Genomic DNA, 8135 nt, shown 5'->3' with positions numbered 1-8135 from the left:
CACCAATTTCATTCTTAGATATATTACTGACCAAGATGGCCTTAATACTTTCCTCAGTTTTTGTTCCAACTTTACACAAGCTTCTTCCTTACTCTTTGACCCTGACCTTCCTTCTAGAGCATTTACATTACAAAACCTGTTATAAATTCTTTCTCTGCACCTTTGAGATGTAAACTTAAAAAAGAAAGAAAGAAAGAAAAGCCTCTTGCCAGTATTACAACTCAAGACTGTCTTTCTTGAGAAACTGGGGACCATTTCTTTGAAATATAACCAACAAGGAAAATAGCACCTTCATCTCGCAGAGTATGTTAGACCATAGAAACCTAACTTCTGTAGATGCCTACTTGCAAACTGTGAATGTGCCTCCTATTTTGAAGGTAAGTAATTGGGTGTGACCTATGTACTCTCTCCACCCCAGCTTTTAATAACTCTTCAGACTGCTGTTTCAGTGGAGTTGAATTTAGACTGAATTCCAGTCTATACTCTATTGCAATAACCTTGAATGAGGTCTTCCTAGCCTTCCTTTTTCTGGTGCAACTTTTTGCTTTCATGTTCTCAACAGAAATGCAAACATATGCACTGCAAAAAAAAAAAATGCACTAGAATGTTCTTAGTGGCACTATTCAAAATTGCCTCAAACAGTTGGGAACTAGCCAACTGTCTATCAAAAGTTGAATGAATACATAAGTTATGTTACAGTCACAATATAATTCTATTCAACAATGAGAAAAAAAGAACTCACTAAAACTCCAAGCAAAAATATGGATCAGTTTTTAGAAACATAATGTCAAGTAAAAGTAGCCAGTCACAAAAGGATACATCCTGTTTGATTCAACTCTTATCAATTACAAAAACAAGTGAAGCTTATCTATGCTTCTAGAAATCAGGGGAATGACAAGAAGTGTTACTCAAGAGGTTTCTGGCTTTCGTCAAGAAGTATTCTCATCACCATCAAAAAAGTGCTTGTCATAGTCTGTTTTTTTATCTAGGTGCTGGTTAGATGGGTGTGTTCAGAATGGGAAGATTCAGCACACTGTAAGTGGTAAAATATGCACCTTCCTTTATGGTTATTACACTTACGTTTCTAAAAGTCACCCAAGAATCTTGTAAAAGCAGATTTCAGTGTTAAAATGCTAGAGTTTCTGACTTAGAAAACCTGGGATGAGGCTAGGATAGTTACATTTTAACAAGCAAGAGGCCCCTGGCACACTGGAAATTTACTGCTGTTGAGTATTATAAGGTAGTGAAACTCTAATTACAGATTCTGTCAGAGAACCAATGAGAAAAAAAATAGTAACCTTTAAAAGTGACAAAGAGAAATAAATTATTGAATAGAACCCTACCAACTCGAGCATTTTGGGTATCTTGTTAAACAAAGAGGCACAGTTTAGTAAGCAAGTGAAAAGTTTCTTCTACTTTACCCTAATATAAAAAAGAAGTACAATGTAAAGCCAATAGCGGCTGCCACCATCACAGCCACCTGGCCAGTGCAGGTTCGCATTAGATTCGGACAGACAGTAATGAAACAACAAAGCCAAGAACTGATGGGCCATTAGCTTTAATCCTAGCTTGCACCCAGTGGGCAAGAAATACACACAGTGGGAAAACACTTCTCTTTCCATTCAGGGCTCCCAAAGCCACTGACTTATCCAAGTTTCCTAGAATCAAAGGTATCTGCCTCACCAGTCTTATTCACCTCTGTTCCCCATCTCCTTCTCTCTGCACAAACTCTGCACAAACTGGCTTCTCCTTCAGCATTCCGCCATCTTGGCTGCTTCTCCTCTCCTCCACATGGCTTTTCTCTGCTCTCTCCTCTAATGCTAATCTCAGGAACTGAGAGAGCAAGCTCCCAGTCTGCCCCACTTTATAGTGTAAAAATTAAAACCTCTAATCCAATATACAAACGAGGAAGTCTCTGATACAAAGTCACTTATTATCTGAGGCATAATAGGATTCTTCATGAGAGTGCACCACCCCACATCATGCAATCAGTCAAGGGTGTGGGGAAAAGCTTAGTTTTAAACTAAGCCTTAGGCTATAACCACCCTGCCTGCTTACAGCCTGTCCCCCACACACAATGCAAACTATAAGTGAGCAAACATATATCATATTTAAAAACTTATTTGACCAACACACGCTGTTTTCATGATCATCCTCATCATTCTTTACTTGGAGCAGTGGCATTCCTATGGCAATGGTGCAACAAGCAGCATAACCCACTTTTAGTAACCAAGTGAGGATTGAGTTGTATGTGACATAGATCTGGATTTGATATTTGTTACACCTTCATCTCCAGAACTGACTCACCCATTCTGGAATCCCCTTTCTCCTTAGACCCATTCTCTCTAATGTTTCTGTGAATAAGAATTTGGCCAAGTAAGCTGTGAATCGAGCAAAACAAACCTCTTCTGACAGTAGCTACACTGAAGCTGCCAGCTGCTCAGGGCTTACTATCTTATTAATTCAAACCTGAGGGCAGAGTCTCTAGGAAACAACAGGAGCCAGGCAAATACAGCCTTGCCCATTCTAGATCATGGTGGGCGCATTATCCGAGCCACACTGAGCTAGCTACTCAGGGAAAGAAATGACTAAACGAGATGTTGATTTATTTACATGACATTCCAATGATAACTAAATAATTGGAAATGTTTTAAATATAGTCTAAAAAAATCACTAATAAATAAATCATACATGTCTGCTGACTATAAAACACTAACACCATTGTAAAACCAGTAGATGCGGCCACAATCACAGCCCCCTGGCCAGTGCAGGTTCTCATTAGATTCGGAAAGTCAATAATAAAACAATAGAGCCAAAAACTGGTGAGCCATTACCTTTAATCCTAGCTTGCACCTGGAGGGCAAATAAAAACACACACTGGGCTCCAAAACCCACTCATTCAGTGCTCACAAAGATCCTGACTTATCTGAGTTTCCGAGAATCAAAAGTTTCTAACGTCACCAGTCTCATTCACCTCTGTTCCCCATCTCCTTCTCTGCACAAACTCTGCACTAACTCGCTTTTCCCTCAGCACTCCGCCATCTTGGCTGCTTCTCCTGGCCTCTTCCACGTGGTCATTTTTTCTGCTCTCCTTTCTCTGTTCTCTCTTCTAATGCTAATTTCAGGAACCGAGAGAGCAAGCTCCCAGTCTGCCCCACTTTATAGTGTAGAAATGAAAACCTTTAATCCAGTATACAAACAAGGAAGTCTCTAATACAAGTCACTTATCTGAGTGAGGCATGATGGGATTCCTCATGAGAGTGCACCACCGCACATCAAGAAGGGTGGGAAAGGCTTAGTCCTAAAACCAAGCGCCAGGTTACAAGGATCCTGCCTGCCCACAGCCTGCCTCAACACACATTAATATCACCTGGGCGATGGGCTTCCACGTGGGCAGCACCATCTTTAACAAAGTGAGCATAATATATTATTTTATCTGCCCATCAACCATAATTTATTGCTGCAGGTAAAAGAAAAATTTCTGTACTTACTTGCTTGAGTATAGATTCATAAAGCTCTTCTTATGCCAACTCTTTTTCTGATTCCTTTTCTTCTGCATTCTCCCTTACACAATATCTTGTATTCTCCCTATCATAGATGTTGAATCCACTGATTCACAGACTACAGTTTTCTGGTTTGTCTTTTGACCCATTTTAAAACTAATGGATTTGTGTTTGCCACTTTTAAATCCTCAGTTATCTTCCCTGAATCATGTGACCCCCCCCAAGCCCCCCAGTTTGGCTGTCATTTTGGTTTTGAAAAAAGTAAATCAATACTGTGCCTTAAAAAGCCTTGGCACTATTGTCAGTAAATATATTACATTCAGTTACTTTTGCTCACAAAATATTGTTTGATATAATACCAGAGCATCCTCTGCTGCACCAGAAAAAAAAAAATGCTATTTTGAGCTGCAAACCAAGGATTGATTTCTTTTAAGATTTCTTGTAATATATATTTTATGTATTGCATCTAACCTTGTTATTTGTCAGATTTTATAGAAACCTCCATTCTCTCATTTGTGTGCAATCTTGGCCGCCTTCTGCAAAGGTGAGTTGTCTTTGTCTCTTCTGTTTTTACTCTGGTAAATTCCACCTTCAGTCATTTAATCAAATATTGTTCTGAAAGCTTCATGCAAGGGGTTCAAAGCTCAGCCCTTAGTGTCAGAAAGCCTATGTGGAATCTTTAACACATTTCAACCTCCCTGAGTTTATAAGTTCTCACTCATCCAATGGAAATTTTAATAATACAGCCATATTTTTGTAGTAGTAATCAAATGAGATGATGCTTCGAAAAGTGTAAACCATAAAGCGATGTGGAAACGTCAGTCAATCCTACCATATAAAAAGTTAAGCGAAGACTGTGTCATAAAGAAATAGTGGCGATTGTCCTTCAGCTGCTTCTATTTCTACACAAAGGTAGAAAATATTTCAAAGGGGTTGATTTGCTGATCCACATTGTCCACATCTTTATCCAAAAAGGTGGTGGCTTCAGGAGAAAGCAGGTAATCTACTGATTTTGCCAAGATAAATCCCTGCCCTTCACCAACAGGGAACCAAACATGCCCTGTTTGTCAAGTCCACGTTCACGCCTAATCACCACAAGACTCTCTGAAGCCTCTGCCACTCCCTTGACTCTACCTTATCTCCTCTTTCCTCACTTTCAGTAGATAACTTCTTTCCTCATGTCCTGTTTTAAAAAATTTAAAGACTTGACTGGGAAATCTTATAATCCACCACCAGTAAGGGTATCAGCTGTGCCTTCATTCAGTCTCTCCCTTCCGGCCGTACCGTTCCAGGGAACAGCGAAACATGTCTAAATTGGCCATCTTAGGTTTCCCTGGAGAGCACATCCATCTCCAGTTAGAAATTTACCTTTATCCTCCCCTTCAAATTTCTCAACAGATTCAATCCTTCATACCACTACTTCTTAACATCCTACTCATTCTTCAACCCACTGCCATCTGGCTTCCCACTCTACCACCAATATCTCTGTTTAAAACATGGAAGCTTTTCAGTCTTTATTATCCTTGATCTAATAATAGCTTTTGTTTTTGTCATTTACCTTCCTTCTTTTTTTTTTTAAAAAAAAAAACTTGTTAAGGTAAAATTTATATAACATAAAATTAAAAATTAATTGTTCAGTGGTATTTAGTTTATTCCCAATGTTTGAAACCACCTCCTCTGTCTATCTCCAAACCATTTTCATCACTCCAAAGCAAAATCTCTTCCCCATTAACAGCTCCTCTCCATTTCTGCCTCCCTTCCAGGCACTAACAACCACCGCTTTGCATTTCTCTCAATATCTTTATTTATTCTCTATATGTCGTATATCAGTCCTGGAGATCAATGGGGTGACAGATGCCGCAGCCAGACCGCCCTCACATCTCCTGTGTCAAATGAAATCATACACGATATGTGGGCTTTTCTCTCTATGGGCTTTTCTTTCACTTGACATGCTTTGGGGGTTCATCCACATTGTAGTATCATTTGTTATGACTGAATAATATTTCCTTGTATGTGCATACCCAATTTCTTTTTCTTTTTTTTTCTTTTTTTTTTTTTACATGGACAGAGAGAGGGATAGATAGGGACAGACAGACAGGAACGGAGAGAAATGAGAAGCATCAATCATCAGTTTTTTTCGTTGCGACACCTTAGTTGTTCATTGATTGCTTTCTCATATGTGCCTTGACCACAGGCTTTCAGCAGACTGAGTAACCCCTTGCTCTTACTTGAGCCAGCGACCTTGGGTCCAAGCTGGTGACCTTTTTGCTCAAACCAGATGAGCCTGTGCTCGAGCTGGCGACCTCAAGGTCTCGAACCTGGGTCATCTGCATCCCAGTCCTATGCTCTGTCTACTGCACCACTGCCTGGTCAGGCGCATACTCAATTTCTTTATCCATTCATTTCTACTTCTTTTTGAAACACACTCTGAACCACTACACAAAATTATCCTCTTGCTCTTTTCAGGGCAAACAGCATAATATTTTGGAGATTCATCTACATTGTAGCCTATATCAGTACTTGATTTCTCTTTCTCAATTAATAATATTAATATATTCCAATATACGCACATGCTACACTATATATATCTATCCCCTACCCCAAATTTAAAGACTTATATCTCTATCTTGGGTATTTATTCTTAGTTCTAGATCCATATATCCAATTGTTAGTAGATATTGCCATTTGACAATCATACATATACCTGTCATAAATATATCTGAAACAGAACATGGAAGGACTAATCTTACCGTGTTTTCCAAAAAAAATGGCTCCTCTAGTCTACATTTTCTTTCTCATTAAATGGCATTACCATTTACTAATTTTAAAATCTAAGTATTATTCTTTAAAATATCAATATTCCGTTTCCTCCTCTGCCACATTCAAGCACATTTATTATTATATTATTCTTAATTAAAATTTTTAATTTTTCAGTTCACTTTCAGTATAGTTTTATATTGATTTTAGGTCTACAACATAGTGATTAGACAATCATATACTTTACAAAGTTTTGCTCAATACTTGTAGTACCCACTCGACATCATATACAGTTATTGCAACATTATTGACTGTGGTGCCTATGCTGTACTCTACATCCCCATGACTATTCTGTAACTACCAATTTATACTTCTAATCTCTTCACCTCTTTACACAGTCTCCCAACCACCCTTCCTTCTGGCAACTACCGGCCTACGCTCTGTGTCTATGAGTCTGCTTCAATTTTGTTTATTTTGTTCCTTAGTCCCCATATATAAGTGAACTTATATGGTGTTTGTCTTTCTCTCAGTGACTTATTTTACTAAGCCTAATACTCTCTAGGTCAGGGGTCTCAAACTCCCGGCCCGCGGGCCGCATGCAGCCCGCCAAACAATTTTGTGCGGCCCACAGACTAATCCACGAAGTTCAAAATATTTTGGATAAAATTAAGTAAGCCTAGGGGCCTACTTGTATTTTTCATTTCTCTAGCATCCTAGCTAGATATTAGCTTAGTTAACAGCAGTTGTGATGCAAACTACAGTTTCTGGTCGTTTTGTGACACTGAGTAAACTGCATGTACGATTGTGCTTGTTGTACTGATTTTTTTTTTGTTTTCAACTGCAGTGAGAAAAGTGTTGCATAACAATTGCCTTTTGTAGACCTAGTGCGGCCCGCGGAATGGCTGTGATCTTGCTCTGCGGCCCACATGCTGAGTTGAGTTTGAGACCCCTGCTCTAGGTTGATCTAATGATAAGATTTCATAGTTTTATATGGCTAAATAATATTCTATTATATATACATGACTAGGCAAAAGTCAGTTTACAGTCATCCATATGGAAAAATACCAATAAATAATAATACAAGAATCAATTTTGTTTCATATACTCAGAACTGTAAACCCACTTTTGCCCACACCTGCATGTACAATAGCTATTTTATCCACTTGTCTGCTGTTGGGCATTTGGGTTGCTTCCATATCTTGGTTATTGTAAGTAATGTTTCAATAAAAATAGGGGTGCATATACAGGCTTTTTTAGTTTACCTCTTTAATATCTCTTAAATCCAATCACTTCAGTTTAGCCTCTTTAGCATTAAATTTGTCCAAGTGAACCTTGTCCATCTTGTTTCCTGTAGATTAAAACAAGTTCTTTTTAGCTGAAATTCATGCCTCTAGGCACAGTCTATTTTCCACATTGCAGCTAAAGTAATCTTTCAAATATACAAGTCTTGTATGAATCCTATGATAAACATCTTCAATTGCTTCACATTGCCCTCAGAATAAAGTGCAAATACCTTAAAAATACATATTAGAGCCTTCAGGAACTGACTCTCCACATCTCTGACCTCCCTTCCCAGCATTCTGCATTGCATGCCTAGAGATTAAATTTAGTTCTTGATCAGACCACACCTTTTCTGTTTAAAAATGGTCTTTGCATAAGCTGCTTTCTCTGTCTAGAACAGTTTCTTCACACAGATATTCCACCATTTACATCTTGCCAGTTCTTACTCATATGTGAAATGTCAAAACTTTTCTTTCTGCCTTCAATACAAATTTTATTCTGATCGTGTTTCAGTGGTTCTACAATCTGAGCTGCCCAATCTGCTGTGATACTTGCTTTACCTTTGTGTCAGCCTTATGGTTCCTGATTTTTGTT

The sequence above is a fragment of the Saccopteryx bilineata genome, chromosome 1, assembly GCF_036850765.1.
Source record: "Saccopteryx bilineata isolate mSacBil1 chromosome 1, mSacBil1_pri_phased_curated, whole genome shotgun sequence".
Taxonomy (NCBI): Eukaryota; Metazoa; Chordata; class Mammalia; order Chiroptera; family Emballonuridae; genus Saccopteryx; species Saccopteryx bilineata.
This window is presented reverse-complemented; position numbering follows the sequence as displayed.